Source organism: Rhineura floridana, chromosome 1 (genome assembly GCF_030035675.1).
Source record: "Rhineura floridana isolate rRhiFlo1 chromosome 1, rRhiFlo1.hap2, whole genome shotgun sequence".
NCBI lineage: Eukaryota > Metazoa > Chordata > Lepidosauria > Squamata > Rhineuridae > Rhineura > Rhineura floridana.
Genome location: NC_084480.1, coordinates 107,378,663 through 107,395,189, shown reverse-complemented (window position 1 = coordinate 107,395,189; position 16,527 = coordinate 107,378,663). Strand labels below are relative to the sequence as shown.

Sequence of the window (16,527 nt, the reverse complement as noted above, 5' to 3'; positions counted from 1 at the left end):
ATGAGTCAAAGCTCTGTTTTGTTTAATTAGCTGTCTAACATTTACAATTTGCATTTATATTTCATGGACATTCAACAGACACCAAGCCAGTTCAGCAACATGCTGCACTGAGTTTACAATGTCATTTACAATTTGATGAACTACAAAAAGTTCCATGTCAGAAGTTGGAACTTGTTCATATCCTGCTTAGTTTTTCTATTTCATCTAAAAAAAATCCACACCCAGCCCAATGTTTATTCTTTTATTGGAAAGAATATGCAAGAGTGATTTGAACTGATAAGCTGTTAAAATAAAGAGATTTTTAAAGCTCCACATTTCCCTGGATTTTACATTATAGTTTCAGAAAGGACTCACCCCACAACTTTTAAAACATATGGGCAAGTATAATTCTTCATATCAAAGTATGTGTGCAAGCTTTCATTAAATCCCATTAATTCCATTAACTAAATAACTGAAGTCCAGCAAGTGCTGCCGACAGCATAAATTTACAACGGTTTCCCATTAATTGATTGTGCTTCTATAAAACCAACAGTATGAACTGCTGCCTATTTCTGACAACTTCGCTACACTCCAAGCAACAAAAGAAAAAGAAAAATATTTGTATCAGTTACCAAGCAAGGTCTTCATTAGTAAGTTTTCATTTTACTTTCTACATCTATTATTTAAGACAGGCCACACACGGCAAGAACAGAAAGGCCAATAGGTATTAGAAAACAGAAAAGAAAGCTGACTATATAGTTTGATTAAGAGGACATTCATAACTACAACACACAGGTACTTCAATTCCCATCAGAGTAAACACGTCTGAATGGATCCTACAATACCAAGTTTACAGCGGCGCTTGAGGCTGTAAGAGAAACAATAGCTTCAGCTTTAGTTAACTTACAGCACAATTCTATGTTTACACAGAAGTAAGCCCCACCATGTTCAATGGGGCATACTCCCAGCTAAGTATACACAGGACTGCAGTCTTAAAAAGCCCGTTACTGATACAACAAGGGAACATGAATATCCAACACGACCTCCAAGTTATTCAGCCATAGAAATAATAGTAGTAATCATGGCTATGGATCAATACTGAAAAGTTTTCTTATATTCCAGGGAAGGGTTTTACCCAAGTACACCAAGACCTTGTACTTTCCTTCACTTCACTTGTTCAACTGCTGACACACACATCCTTTGTTTTCCATTTTGACCAAGCCATCTATCTTCTGCTCCAGCCAAGGTGATTGAGTGGGTAGAGGCATATCTGTATCATTATCTGGATCATTATAATCTGGCATCCAGCAGGAATCGTCTTGTTCAAGTTAGTAGTCATCCTGTTCTAGAAGAGCAACAGGAAACACTGCCCTTGTTGATTGTCCTGGCTCTCTCAGCACTTTCTTTCTTCCTTTCTTTCTTTATTTTGTAGCCCGCCCTTCCTCCCAGCAGGAGCCCAGGGCGGCAAACAAAGCACTAAAACACTTTAAAACATCATAAAAACAAATCTTAAAATACATTAAGACAGCATTAAAAACATTTTTTAAAAAAACAACTTCAAAAAAAAACTTTGTTGGCCATTTAACACAGTATGCTTTTAGACCAAGGGTTGGAAATAGATGGCACCCATTTGCAGCAAATCAACTACCTTACAAATCTGTTCCAGAAGGTGGCCCTGGGAGAATACTGCTCTCCCCATGGGAACTGCCCTGGTTCAGTCTTATTCCCCATGCTTCTTAACATCAAAATGAAGCTAGTGGAGGAGGCCATGCACATGTTTGGAGTGCAGTCTAATCACTATGCAGATGGTACACTGATATTTTCTCCTTTTCTTCTGCATTAGCTGTGGCAGGATTCTCTATGAATGACTACCTGAAGTCAATAATAGGCTGGAGAAAGGTGAATAAATTGAAGTTCAATTTAGAAAACATACAGAAGCTCACAGTGAACAAGTCCAGTGATGGAGAATATACCTGCCCTTAAGGGTCATGCGCCCTTCTTAAAGAACAGATGCAGCTTGATAGTGCTCATGGATCCAGCTTTGCTTTAAGGTATCCAAGTGAAACCCCCGGCTCTCACCAGGAGCACATTTTTCCGGCTCCAGCCAATTCCCCAACTTCCAGGATCAAAGGCTCTCTATAAATATGAGTAGCAAGGTCTGCAAATAGTCATAAAATTCCCTACAACTTGTACTCAGTTCTGTTTATCTAGAAGGATGTCACTATATCAAGTGTACAAGAAACACGCAATAAGGTTTTTTAAAAGGTCATTCCAGTTGTATCCAAGACACAGGTTCACATGCCATACTTGGGAGTAGTTGTGTGTGTTTTTTAAAGCTGATTAAGTACTTCAACTCACTAGAAGTAAAGTGAAATATGTCTCAAAAAGATGATGCTGAAATATGGAGTGTAACTTCTCACAGCAGCATGATGCTGTCCTGCTTACTATATCTCAGTGATCCAATTAATTCTCACCTTCAAAGGACTGGTCCAGTCTGGAATACAGTGAGGGTGGCATCTAGAATGAGCACAGCTGTCAAGTGCAACATACTTTGCCTTACAGCTGAACAAGTGTTACTAACAGTGCAAAATGGATATTTCTAATCACAAGTGAGCCCCGCTGAGTTCAGTGTGACTTGCTTCCAAATAAAGAACTTCAGTCCAAATTCAGCTGTGTACAAATGGCACTCGCAGATATTATTCCAGTAAGGAATAATAGAAGGAATACAAGTTTTAGAATATAGATTTGACCAGTATTGTAGCATTAACTGTAACTTGTTTCAGCCTTGTTTATCCATAACTAGGATCAGCTACAGATGAATATTGTCATGAGATGGAAATAGATGAATTAAGTTAACTCTTCTATTCATATCAATAAAACTACTTCTTACACACAGCCACTATATGTGCAGTTTCTTGTAGCGCGACCAGAGCACCAAATGGAAATTGGTTTGTATGAAGAGATTCCCATATGGTTTGGGTGACATTTTTGTGTTTCCAGTGCAGCCCCTTCCAAAAATATGGAGTTGCACTGCAGTAGTGAAAATCCACCCTAACTGCTCAAGCAGCCATTCATACAAATAAGCTCAGCACACTGAGCTCCAGCAACACAGTTGCACAAAGCAGCCATTTGCATAGCTGGGTGCCTGGAAGAACTAGCCACTGGAATCTACCATTTCAAATCAATGTTTAGGATTGGGGCAGAAGCCACTTCAAGCAAGTCACACACACACACACACACACACACACACACACGCAACTTCAGTGCAGGAGATGACACAGCATCACGTTTTCAAGGGAACAGCAGTCTCAAAAGTCGGATGTATTTCACTTGGGAGGGGAAGAGCAGCTGTGATTTGTATCACAAAGAACTGTTTAAAATAAATGATTTAGAAAAGAAGAGAGTACAGAGGAAACTCAGCACTTTTCAAAGACCACCTAAAGGTGTTCAAGAATTAGCCTCCAATATCAGGGACCCCAGACCCTCAAGGAAACAAAATAACCAAGTCAATTATGCCAAATGGCACTGGGGAAGGCTGTAACTTTTGTGGGAGGAGGAAAGAGGTTGCTTTTATCAACAAATATGGCATCTTTTCAGAAGTAATTTGATGGTTTCTTTCCAATTCACTTGGTCCCAACTGGAGTTCACACTTCTCCTGGGGTAATTTAGAAATCCAATATGATTTAGTTACTACTAGACTCAGCAGTAACTGAGAATTTCCAACAAAACAAGTTACAGCTTACAATAAAATAAAATAACCTTTTTAAAAGAAGAAACTTTTAGAAGCAAGCAGACCAGTACACATTAAAAAGTTGTTTGAGCAAACGGATTTTTTAAAACCTACCTAAACACAGGCAGGGACAAAGCCCATGCTTCAGTGTAATGCCCCAAAAGAGCATTCAGATGTTCCAGCACCACTCTTGTAGCTGCCTGCCATAGGATAAAGTACATCTAACCTCCCAGACAGTTGTCATATAGCAACCATATGATTATTCACTTATTCCAAGGATATATAGGTAGAGTGATGCCGCAACACTTCGCCTGCCTCTTACCACTAGGAAAGTGCAAGGATTCCACAGGTCTGGATGGGGAAACCAGCACATGCTTCAACACCTGGAGAGAACCAGAATATAGGGCCTTAACAGACTTTTTAACAGGCTGAGGGGCTTTTAACCAAGAGCTCTTCTAGGGAAGAAGTACAAGAATGAAGAAGCTGTTACTGATGCATTAGTCCGCTAATTAGTCCTATAATTAGATCAGCACTGCAAGGAACAGGGAGCTGCTGGCTGGGGCGCCCTCTATGTAAGCCCTCCATCCTATGTTAATTCCCCTCATGTAAGATTATCTGAGTCATGGAAAGGGGCTCAACTACCATGTTATGTATCCACAGAGATAACGTTTTATATTTCATGAGGGGATCTGGACTGTAATACAATACACAGCAATCATGTTAAAGAGCTATTCCCGCCCCAGAGAGGGAGCAATGACTGCAAACCAACTGAGCAGAAGTGGTTACCATGGAGGTTACCACAGAAGTAGTCCAAAAAACTCCCCCCCCCAAAGTAAACGTATGAATGCACCCTTAGAACAAGGCTAACCTTAAAAATGTCTTCAAGCAAAACTATGTGAAGTTCAGCCCCATATACAAACAAATGCACACACCAGTCCACTAAGGGGATTTCACACACAACTATTAAGTCCATTGCTTTGCTGCTTTTCCCTAGATGTACCCTACAGGTGCTCAAAGATCACTGTACCTAAGCTGGCATTTTAGTGGCACGATTTGTTTACCCACATATGTGCTCACATTTACACTATTTCTACAGCAGGGTAAAAACCAGGGCCTTTGAAATGATGCGCGCGAGAACCTAAGTTTAAGACCAACAGTATTCTAAGTAACCAGGCTACTTTTTTAAAAAAATTCAATTTTCCTACAGGTTCCCAACAGGCTGCTAAAGCCAAACCTATGAGTAATAACTCTGAACAGTAGATCAATAAGCTTTCAGCTATGCATAAAATGCAGCTTCATTAGCTAGTTCACGTGCACGGCAGCCAGGAGGAAAAGAAAGTTTCATTCTTTTCTTCCTTCAGCAAGGAAAATACACACAATGAAGTGCTGACAGGCATCATATTTTCTGCCTCCAAAATTATGTGTTCCTTTCTACCCCCACCCCATCTTGAATACCTTTGATGTTTCCAGAACAAAAGCCTCCCTCATTCCCGCTGTTCCAAAGAACGAAGGGAGAGGTGAAGCAGCCCGAGGGAAGCGGGGAGGTGCAAAGAGAAGCAACAACCCCTCGCGCACACCCGCTCGCCCCAGGGCCCTGGCCATTGCAATGTCAAGTGAAGGGGACCCGAGCGCGCCGCAGCTGGAGGCTCTGCAGGCAGCAACACGATTACCAAAACAGCCCCGCTTCCCTCTCCCGCAGAGGCAGCCCCTTCCGGCCCCCAACGCAGGAGATAAAGCACGAAAGGAAAGGAAAGGACACGGGACGGGACGGGACGGCACGGGGCGGGCGGGAAAGCAATACGTTTGGGAAAGCAGGAGAAAACAGAAGCCTCGCATCGGCCACAAGGCACTCTGGGGGGCACTCCCCCCTCCAGAGGAAAAAAGAGCTCTCCTTTCTCCCCAGGAAGGTTGAAAGCGGGACTTTGGGGGCGGGGGATATTTACACGCTGCGTTTTCCCCACGCTTCACGCAGCAAAGTTCTCTAAAGTTTTGCTCTCGCGGCGACCCACCTGACAGGTTCCCACTGAGGCAACTCGCAGCCCTCCTTCCTTCCCGCCTCCTCTTCGCACGGAGAAGCGAAAAAGCCACCCGCAGAGAAAAAGAGCGCTCGACTCACCTCGCTGTGCTTTAACCTGCTAGTAACCGGGAGGAGGAACTCCCCTGCGAGTTCCTGCAAGCGGGGAGGAGGGGGTCTCAAGGAGGCGGCTCCCAGTGCGGGACGGACGTGCCAGGTACTGACTGTTTCCCCCAGCCGAAGCCCACCCGAGGATCTGCAGCGTCTCCGGAGCAGGTGCGGAGGGAGAGAGCACGAACTACCCGTCTACAGCAGAAAGACCGACTCGAGAGTTTTATCCTGCAAAACTCCTCTCACGCCTCTTTGTAGCAGCTCTAGCGCACACCGGTTCGCCTACACTGCGGCTGCGCACGGCTGCCCGGAAAAAAAATCCACAATGCAAACTCCCCGCCCCTTTCACCGTCAGGGTTGCCATAGACAAGGAGGTTCAAATCACATGGTCCTCTAGTTCTAGCCTACGGGGTTTGGCGCTGACCAGTGAGAGGACAGAGGACGGGACTAGGGCAAGGAAGATTAAACTTGTTTGGACGCCGGGAAAATTATTCGTATCCAGACTAGGATGAAATCCGCAAGAAAATTTGAATAATAATAAACACAGCGAGGAAACGACAGCTGGCAATTAGTTGCCCTTCTGCTCCGGTCAGATGAAAAGTTCTGTGTGACTCAAAAACTGGCATAGTCTCTTACAACCCCGGAAAACATTCTCACTTTCCTATTTTGGAACAAGATCCGAGATTAAATATCAAGGAAGGATGCAGCAGGAACCAGGGACAATCAAAATATTTGCTTTGACCCGACTGTTCCGCAAGACCTGAGGGATGATTCCCAGGAGGGAACCCAAGAACCCGTGCAGTTCAGCTGGAGATGCTCAGGTTCAGTTCCGAGTCCCGACTGCCCATTACTTCACATGCACCCTAAAAATATTGCTGGTGCTTTTATTTATTTATTTATTTAATTTAATTTATATACCGCCCTAAGCCCGAAGGCTCTCTGGGCGGTGTACAAAAAGATAAAAAACAAGCAATATATAAATACAATAAATACAATAAATCAAGAAAACAAAACAAACAATAAAAGAACCAAACAACATCCAAAAATACAAATAATGATGAAAATACCATTAAAACACACATTAAAATGGTGCTTCAAGCAATCACTTTGCGTTCCTGTTGCTGTTATGGTGCCCTTGCTGCCAATTCTGCTCAAAAGGAAGCATTGCCACCAAATCAAGCGATGTCAGTATTTTTATAGAAGAAAGGGAAACAATCAGCCTTTCCTATTGATAAAGAGATAGTAACCCTGTTAGTCCGTTGCAGCAAATCCAGAGAGTACCGGACACTTTTAACACATTGTTGTGGCTTAAGCTTTTGTGGACTAGAAGCCTCAGAAATCAGATGTCTTTGACATATGTAGGCATTGTGGCATCTTGCCTTTTTCCCTTTGGGAAGAGGTTAGTGACCAAGAGTGCTTCCACAAGACAATTTATTGTGGAGCTGCTCATGCATGCAAGTTTTGTGTGCCATCCTGTATTTTCCCACTGAATCCAGCTTTAGTATTTCTACTGAAAACCTGATAAATAACAAACATGGAGAAGACAAATCTGGATTTAAGGGGAAGGGGAATAGGAGCTTTATTTTGACGAGGATAACATTGTGTGGATGCTGTGCAAACCTTACATGATGAGTAGGACCAATAAACTGGTTTGTGGAAGTATCCCAAGTCTGACATTTTCAGCATTTTACACAAAACAAATTGGTCTATTGAATATGGCCTCAAAGAGTATATATATGTCCTTCCCCACCCCCACCTTAATATTGACTACAGGAGAAAAGTTAAAGTTGTTCATATTCTGAAATGCTGGGGGAGGGGTTGTTTTGTTTTCAGAAGAAAAGTCTGTTTTTGAATGGGAATATTCCATCTCCTTTGCATGCCCTTGCTCCAGTCTCTGAGTGGCACTGACCTTAGCCGCCATGTTTTTGTGACAGCATCAGCACCATGTTTGTGTTTCCATAGGATGCAACAGTTGTTTGTGTTTCCCAGCTGTTTCTATAACTGATATATGTAAGCAATTATTTACCCCTGGCTGTTGCTTCCTGACACTTTTAAAGAAAACATAGCACAATATTAGATCAATTGAGATAATAGTTTGCCTCCACGGTATTTTGCTGCACCTGTGGCAGGTGTTGATTCCTAATGTGGTGTTTAAATATTTGTCCTTTGGATCAAGTGGTAAAAGCCTCTGCCACTAAACCACTAGAAGAGATCTCTTCTAGTCTTAGAGCCAATGTATTTAACATGTGAAAATATAGAAGCAGCATTCATTCATTGGCGATCACTCGTGGCCAAGTAAGATTGTCTTCCAAGTTAAGGTCTTTAACAGTGGGTCCGTAAGTGACTGTGGAGGCCAATTCTGGATCCACACAGCCTCCCACAGTGAGGACATAGGTTTCCAGATGGAAGATGGTCATGATGAGGATTTGCTTGACGTGCCTTCCACTTAGCTCGTTTGCTCCTTTCGCCCTGTACTCGTGCTTCTTTAAAGTCCATAGCACCTTTGATAATGGCCGACCTCCAATTGGGACGCTCATGGGCCAAGGCTTCCCAGTTCTCGATGCTTATGTTACATTTTTTTAGATTAGCTTTGAGAACATCTTTAAACCTCTTTTGCTGTCCACCAATATTCCGTTTTCCATCCTTAAGTTGGGAGTAAAGTAGCTGCTTTGGAAGATCGTGATCAGGCATTCAAACAACATGGCCGGTCCAACAAAGTTGATGTTGGAAACAGCACATATACCTATCTATACCATCCCGGGCCAGAATAGTCTCAGCTTCAAACATGCCACAGGTTCCCTACTGCTAATAGGATAATTATAATGTTCTCTTTAGTCCATGCCTGCTTGACTCTTGATTTCACATATAGGTTGTATTCAGTGCTACTCCTACTTAAAGTAGGCCCACTGAAGTTAAAAGATACAACTAATGATTAATTTAGGTTCATTAATTTCAATAGGTCTACTCCAACTAGGATTTAGTTGAATACAACCCATTTTATTTTTTGTATACATATTTGGATTATGGTTCCTATATAATATTTTTGTAAGCATCGCCAGCCACCCAGCCCACCCTCTCCCACCCTTAGGAGGCCTGAGCAGAAGCATTCACACATAGCTTGATGCTGTGAGGCAGAACAGCAGAGGCAATTTCACTGCCGCTTGCTCGAGGCACCTGGTGGTGGTGGCAGTGTGTAAATCATGCTAGGAGCCCGGTGGCAGCACACAAGGTGCCTGGTGCCCAGCAGCAGCACCCAGTGGTGGCTGTGGCACCCATGGCAAACAAGTGAGCGAGTGGGATAGTGACAGAGGCAAGCAAGGCACCCAGTGGCATCTGAGCCTTACCCTTGATCAGTCAGTTGGTCATTCGGAGGGAGGAAGGTGGGAGCGCTGGCAAACCGTGTGCAGGGAGGGAGGTGGGAGCACTGGGAGAGGCAGCATAGGAGACCTGTGGTGGGGTGTGTTGGCAACAGTAGGAGTTTGGCATGCTAAGCAGGCAGAAGCAGACCCCCTAGTACATACATAAACATAATACAAGATACAAGTGTATCAACATATATTTAGTACAAATTAAATGGAAAAACAACAACTTAACACTGCAGGCCAGTTACTATAAAGACCCTTCTAAATTTATTGGGCATTACATTACTCCTTTTCCTTTGTTTTATCTCAAGAACACCTCTAGCCCAACTTGGGCACTCAGATCCAGTAAGGTCCCAGTCCACATGAGATAGATATGTTAAACAGAAAGAAAGAGAGGACCAACATCAAATAACCAATAGAGATGATTCGGTGGATGAAGTGGCAGTTACAGGAACTCTGTACTTGAATTCTTGGTTTTAACAGAAGCAAAAGCTGAAAGTAGCCACACACGCACCCTGGACTTCAGGAAAGCTGATTTTAATAAACTCAGAACAATTGTAAGTACAGTTCCATAACAAGTGACCCTAATGAGAAAAGGAGTCCAAGATGGGTGGGAGTTTCTAAAAAAGGAAATTCTAAAAGCGCAATGGCAAGCAATTCCAACAAGGAAAAAAGGGAGAAAACAGCAGAAGAAACCAATGCAGCTTCACAGAAAGCTCAGAGATGACCTGAAAACAAAAAAGTACACATACAGGAAGTGGAAAGAAGACCAGGCCACAAAGGAAGAGTACAGGCAGGTATCACAGAATTGCAGGGATGGCGTCAGGAAGGCTAAAGCTGAGTATGAGCTGAAGTTAGCAAGGGATGCTAAAAGCAACAAAAAAGCTTTATTCAGGTACATTCATAGCAAAAGGCAGAGAAAATAAATAGTGGCACAGCTACTCAATGAGGATGGCAAAATGATAACAGATGACAAAGAAAAAGCAGAAGTGCTCAATTCCTACTTTGATTCAGTCTTCTCCCAAAAAAGGGTCTATGACCCTCCTGGGAAACATGAAGTAGAAGGGGCAGGATTGGAGCTTGAGATTGATAGACAAACAGTCAAGGAATATCTAATCACTTTGAACGAGTTCAAATCGGCAGGGCCTGATAAACTGCATTCTAGAGTATTGAAGGAACTGGCTGAAGAACTCTCAGAACCGCTCTCTATTATCTTTGTGAAATCATGGCAGACTGGTGAAGTGCCGGATGACTGGATGAGTGCTAATGTTGTCCCTATCTTCAAAAAGGAGGAACCGGGGAACTACAGACCAGTCAGCCTAACATCAATCCCTGGAAAAACTCTGGAGCAGATTATAAAGCAGTCAATCTGTAAGCACCTTAAAAACAATGCAGTGATTACTAGGAGCCAACATTGATTTATGAAGAATAAATCCTGCCAAACTAATCTTATCTCATTTTTTGATCGGGTAACCTCCCTTGTAGACTGTGGGAATGCTGTGGACATAATATATCTCAACTGCAGAAAAGCTTTTGACAAAGTGCCTCATGATATTCTGATTAGCAAACTAGCTAAATGTGGGCTGGATGGAACAACTATCAGGTGGATCCACATTTGGCTCCAGAATCGTATTCAAAGAGTGCTTATCAATGGTTCCTTCTCAAATTGGGCAGAAGTAATGAGTGGGGTACCACAGGGCTTGGTCCTGGGCCCAGTGCTCTTCAACATTTTTATTAACGACTTGGATGAGGAGGTACAAAACATGATTATCAAATTTGCAGATGATACAAAATTGGGGGGCACAGCTAATACCATGCAAGACAGAAACAAAATTCAAAGGGACCTTGATAGGCTGGAGCATTGGGCTGAAAACAACAGAATGAAATTCAACAGGGATAAATGCAAAGTTCTACACTTAGGAAAAAGAAACCAAATGCACGGTTATAAGATAGGGAATACTTGGCTCAGCAATACAACATGTGAGAAGGATCTTGGAATTGTCGTTGATCACAAGCTGAATATGAGCCAATAGTGTGATGTGGCTGCAAAAAAGGCAAATGCTATATTAGGCTGCATTAACAGAAGTATAGTTTCCAAATCGCGTGAAGTATTAGTTCCCCTCTATTCAGCACTGGCTAGGCCTCATCTTGAATACTGCGTCCCGTTCTGGTCTCTGCACTTCAAGAAGGATGCAGACAAACTGGAATAGGTTCAGAGGAGGGCAACAAAGATGATCAGGGGACAGGAACCAAAGCCCTATGAGGAGAGACTGAAAGAACTGGGCATGTTTAGCCTGGAGAAGAGAAGACTGAGGGGAGATATGACAGCACTCTTCAAATACATGAAAGGTTGTCACATAGAGGAAGGCCGGAATCTCTTCTCAATCGTCCCAGAGTGCAGGACATGGAATAATGGGCTCAAGTTGCAGGAAGCCAGATTTTGACTGGACATCAGAAAAAACTTCCTAACTGTTAGAGCCATATGACAATGGAACCAATTACCTAGAGAGGTAGTGGGCTGTCTGACACTGGAGGCATTCAAGAGATGGCTGTACAGCCATCTGTTGGGAATGCTTTGATTTGGATTCCTGCATTGAGCAGGGGGTTGGGCTTGATGGCCTTATAGGCCCCTTCCAACTATACTATTCTATGATTTTATGAAATCAAGTTCCATTAGCAGTAGAAGCAGTGGTGAATCATGAGTTCCATAGTTGACCATAGATGGTGGGGGAGTGCTCTCTTATTTTTGTATACATAATAAGGTTCCCATTCCCCAATAAATTAATTGTGCTCTCTTATATTTGTATACATAAGAAGGTCCCCATTCCCCAATAAAGTCATTGCTTTTTTTGTTGTCCCCTCAACACCCTTATAAAGCCAATAATTAATTGCAAAATCCCTTCAATGCCATGCAGTGCTTAAGCATGCCTCCATTACCAAGTGCCTGTTCAAAAGTTTACTGTTTAAATCCTGTTGCTCATCTACAAACAAATTTAGTAATGCCAATTGATTAGAAAGCTGTATAGATTGCATAGTTATTTAATAAAGCACATATCATTTATTTAAAATATTTCTATCCCACCCTTCAACCCCACAATGGGGCACTCAGGTCAGCTCACAGTGCTATCACATACACAGTAAATAAAAACACAATAAAGTATTAAAATAGATAAAAAATACATAAAATACAGTTAACAATTCAAGGGCAGTGATATTAAAAGGTGACTAAAGAGGTAAACCTAGAAACTGGAGCAAAAATAAAATCAGTTTCAGGCTCTACCTTCACTCCCTCCCAAAGGCTCTTCAGAACAAGATGGTTTTCAGAAGTCTCAGGAAAACCATCAGGGAGGGAGCGGAGTGGGCTTCTTTGGGTAGGGTATTCCAAAGCCTGGGGACCACAGCTCCCGTGTGCTCTACAGTAGGCTGCTTCTCCACACACAAAACTTCTGGCTAATCTTGCTTACTAAAATCAGTAGGGGAAATGGGCAGAAATATGTAGGTATGATGAACTAGCAAAATATTACTGAGCTCCACATCTGGAAGATCATCCTGATCCATCATTAATATCTCAGCTTCAGTCCTATACACGCTCAGCTGAGAGTCAATGAGCTCACTGGCACTTCTGAAAAGACTTGCATAGGATCATACTGTTCTAGTTCTCTTTGTAATCCCCTTTAATCACTACTTTATAATGCCAGTGTTTGTCAAGTTAGACCAGGGGTGGGGAACCTCCAGCCCATGGCCAGATTTAGCCCAGTACGGGTCCCAATTTTGACTGCAAGACCTTTTCCCCAAACTACAGCTACCTGCTCCACATATGACATCACATGGGATGTCAGGTGTGAGGCAGGTAGGGATGAGGCTGGATTGTCTGCATGACTGAGATCCCCAGGGAGAACTTGAACATGTTGTCGATCCTTGCAGAGAGCAGGCTCGAAGTCACTGACCATCAGCTGAAAGGCAGCACTTCAAAGGGCTCTTTACAAGCCCTGCATGGTGCTTTGAAGCATTTACAATCACCTGCCACTGAGATGTCAGATGATTGCCAGGTGGGTGGTTTCATCCACTTTTCAAATTTGACCTGCAATGGGTAGGGGAGATAAGGATCTGGCCTACTGGCCAATTTCCCTACCCCCGAGTTTGACCATGGACATAGAACCTTTCAGCCTGAGAGCCATTCCTTTCCGGGAAGCCTTCCACGTGTTAGTGGCAGGTAGTGCCACGGGCAAAAGTGAGCAAAGCAATAAACAAAAGTAGTTACCTTTATACACTAGGCTAGTTTCTATACACATGAGCATAGCCCTTTCCCCAGGCAAGCAAGAAGCATGATCACAATTATGACAAAGCGGGACTGGTAAGGGATGTGGCCCGGGTAAGTCCCTAGAGCCTGATAGAGATGCCTGGAGAGCCATATTTGACACTCAGGCCAGAGTCCCCATTCTCAAGTTTGAAAAAATGGAAATGTACTGCCTTCAAGTCGATTCTGACTTATGGTGACCCTGTGAATAGGGTTTTCGTGAGACCGAGAGGCAGTGACTGGCCCAAGGTCACCCAGTGAGCTTCATGGCTGTGTGGGGATTCGAACCCTGGTCTCCTAGGTCGTAGTCCAGCACCTTAACCACTACACCACACTGGCTCTTGTTCTCAAGTTTAGACCATCGAAACAAATAAAGGTATTGGGGGGAGGGCTATCTTACTTGAGGATGGATTAAGACACTTTAGTACAATCTAGATGAGAACTGTTGATGACCCTCATTATTTATCTGGATGCCACTCTGAATTCCCCATGCCTACCAAGCATAATTGCTTCAGGGCTGCATGTGATGGCTAACAGACTTCACTTTACCATTCCATTTCTACAAACTCCTTGTATAGTTGCATTAGGAAGTAGTTAACAAGTGAATTCACGGGCCTAGAACAAGTGGATCACAATGGACTTAACAAATGCCTGCAGTGTGAGGAGGCCTTGTCTTCCCCCCCCACCCCCGATTTATATACACAGTGTTGCTGGTTGATCAGGCAAGGCACATTGTTCCGCTACTAACAAAGCTTCAGCTGCTGTATACAGGGTCCTTCTCATCTCCCTTCTCCTTTCTCTATTTCAGTGTCAGTCACTGGCATCTTGTGACTTTCTCTAGCTCTTCATTCTTTCTCTTTTTCATTTCCTTTGCCACAGGAGGCTTCTGCCATGGTTCAGCTTTTTCTTCTGCCTGCAATAACTACACAAAAACCTCACACCTGCTATTTTCATTTAATAGATTGAAATACAGGAATATAAAAGGGGCCAAAAAATGACCAGTATAGGGTTGGTTGATATGAAGTGTTAATATCAGTTGCCGATTTTACTTCCCAGTTTTTTTAATTATTAAAAACAGAGGTTTCCCAAGTCCCTAAAGGAATTCAAGCTTTCCATCCTCATTTCAAATTTTAAGCACATCATCACACAGGAAATTCAATTGCATAATACATTTTTAAACCAAGTATTTGTGATGCAGTTGGAACACAAGCTATTTCTCCAACCACTTAAGCGGCAATCCTGTGCCCTATTACGTACATAGATGGCCTTTATTTAAAAACTAAAAATACTACAGGAAATGTATTTGTACACTTTAAATGAAGAGCTCATATTTTTAGAAACCACTTTTAAGCTGCGACGACATTGGCAGCCTCCTGCAACACTTGCTCACACAATTATTAGCACTTATTGTGGCATATTTAAGAAAGCATCTTAATATTTTATGCATGAGTTTTCAGTTGCTGAGCAAAGGAAGCATCATCCCTCTTACATGTAGTCAGGGAGAATATTTAACTGATGTGAATGCTACTCTTCAGCTTACGTATATGCCAACTACAAACCCACCTCTCAATTCTAGATGCATTTTCTGAGCACAAGTTCCTGTACTTCCTCATGAAACTTGCTTCTAAATAAGTAACCCTAAGTATCTATACTAGGAAATAAATCGCAGTAAAACTCACTGGGATTTACTTCCAAATGCATGTGCATAGGACTAATCTGCCGTTTGGGATGCTGTCTCACAAAAGGACCACCAATGACATTGCTGTAATGGTCCACCTGAATAAGAGCTGCCTATGTGAATAGCAGCTCAAAGGTCAGATCCTAAGACTAACAAACAAATGAACTCATAAAAAGCAAAGCAAACAAAGCACCCTCTTTCTTTTTGCCTCATTCAAAAGCTTCCAACCAGCAACAGTTCCAGCCGGAAAAACTGACAAAGAAATCAATGGCAACCTTCCCTGCATAGAAGCTTCAGGAGGTGGAGGCATGGAGATAGGCAGGGTATTCAGCTTTGCTGTCCAATGTGAGCCAAGGAATACATACACAACTAATTGTGAGTTACCAAGGGTTTTTTTAAATTGCGAAATACACAAGCAAGCAGCATTATACTGAGCCAGACCATTGATCATCTAGCCCAGTACTCTGTTTCAACTGGCTCCCTAAGATCAGTGGTCTTTTAACAGCCCTGCTGTTAATTTAGAGAGTCCAGGGATTGCATCTAGGACCTTCAGTATGCAGACATGTATTCTACCACTGAACAATGGACCCTCCCCAGAGCTGCAGCCTCTGTGATGCAACATAATTTATTACATTAAGGGCAATCTGGGACCCATGCATAGATCCTAACCACAGAACATGAAACTGTGAGCCAATTCACACAACCCAGCTAGCATGTCCAGAATCTGGACCATGGATCCTGCAGAGTTTGGTATGTGTTGAAGTATGGCTCCATCATTGGTCATAGCTCAACCCACATTTATTGTGCCATCACAATGCTGCTCAGTTTGAGTTGAACAGAAGTATGATCCATTTGACATGTGCCAGGTTGTGCACTGATTACCTATAAATCTGGATTGAACAGGCCAGATGTGCAAATTGGCCATCTGCAATTCTGGAAGAAGATGCAACTGTAGCTTCTCCCACCTCTTTTTCCCCAGTCCAATCTCTCACCCTCCCTTCTCATCTGTTTGTTGACAGCATGGACATCCTGTTTGCTCCAGTAAGTGGGAGGGCAGAGTGGGTGTTGGGACCAGAGGAAGAAAACGTGGGAAAATGCTGGTGCTGCGTTTCCTTTCACAGCTGCATTTCTCTTAAAGAAACAAATGGTGACATGCTAGAATTAAGTACTAGGGAGAAAAATAGTGTTGTGTATTTGCTGTCTGATGATTACTAAGAATGGGCTTTGCCTTAAAGTGATGCCCAACTTACATTTGAGGATTCAAAGCAAAGGAATCTTAATGTTCTTTAATGGCTGTGAATGCTCCCTAGGGCAATTTGTCTACCAGAGTGGGGTTCGAGAACAGTGCTTGGAAAA

At 42.9% G+C, this 16,527-nt stretch overlaps 1 protein-coding gene across 2 annotated transcripts in view; it reads right to left on the bottom strand.

Moving 5' to 3' along the window:
* Positions 1-6,171, bottom strand: part of KANK1 (KN motif and ankyrin repeat domains 1) — a 150,262-nt gene extending 144,091 nt beyond the window's left edge. Inside the window, exon 1 of one of the 2 annotated variants that reach the window (XM_061628847.1) lies at positions 5,826-6,171. The gene's annotated coding sequence lies outside the window, so the exon portion shown is untranslated. Of the gene's footprint in view, positions 1-5,718; positions 5,791-5,825 lie in introns of those variants that run through there. The other variant, XM_061628854.1, reaches the window with a different exon arrangement.
* Between the last annotated feature and the right edge of the window lie 10,356 nt (positions 6,172-16,527).